Source organism: Cynara cardunculus (assembly GCF_001531365.2).
Source record: "Cynara cardunculus var. scolymus isolate 2C chromosome LG 8, CcrdV1, whole genome shotgun sequence".
NCBI lineage: Eukaryota > Viridiplantae > Streptophyta > Magnoliopsida > Asterales > Asteraceae > Cynara > Cynara cardunculus.
This window is the reverse complement of record NC_037535.1, coordinates 5074014-5074873: the sequence shown is the minus strand read 5'-3', so window position 1 is coordinate 5074873 and position 860 is coordinate 5074014.

Sequence of the window (860 nt, the reverse complement as noted above, 5' to 3'; positions counted from 1 at the left end):
ATAGTTCACATGTAGATTAATTAACAGGTTTATATATGTATTACATGAGTTCACATATAAACACATTTGTTGTCTATGTGTAAAAGTTACAAAACTACCTCTCTATCTTCCGCATACACATGCGAGAGATTACCTGATGCTTCACGGTTAAAGCTACAAATATTGACCAGATGAAAAACTATGATCACTTATTTATTTCTTCAAAAATTTACCACTTCTCAAATAAACCTTTCCACATATATATATATATATATATATATATATATATATATATATATATAGAGGAGCGTTCAAATGCGAACCCTCTCCGTTTGTGTAAACCGTGTGAACCAATCTCAACTATCCATTTTCTTGATCAATGGTCAAGATTTGTAGGCTTTATTTATGGAAATTAAAAAAAAAATAAAAATAAAAATTCAGTTTATTTAATCAATAAGGGTATAATGGTAAACATAATTAACAATTCCTAAACTCCTAATCGCAATCTTTCATCAGAATCCCGTCTTCATCGCGAACATTCCCAAATCACTGCAAATGTATCACTTCTTCCCAATCGAATATAGTGTTTCCAAAATCATCGATCATCAGCATTTTGTAATGAAATAATTTTGTAATGAAACTATTTCACGTAAGAAACTGCATACAAGCAGATTAACTTCATATCGAACAAAATCCATTATGAATATTTTCATTACCTATGAATGTATTTCATTATATTTTTACATGAATTTTTTTCATTACATATTTTTACATGAAATTGTTTCACGTTAATTATTCCATTATGCACCCGTTGCATGATACATATATTTCATGCAGAACAAATCCCAATATGCACCTGTTTCATGATCATTCTAACCACT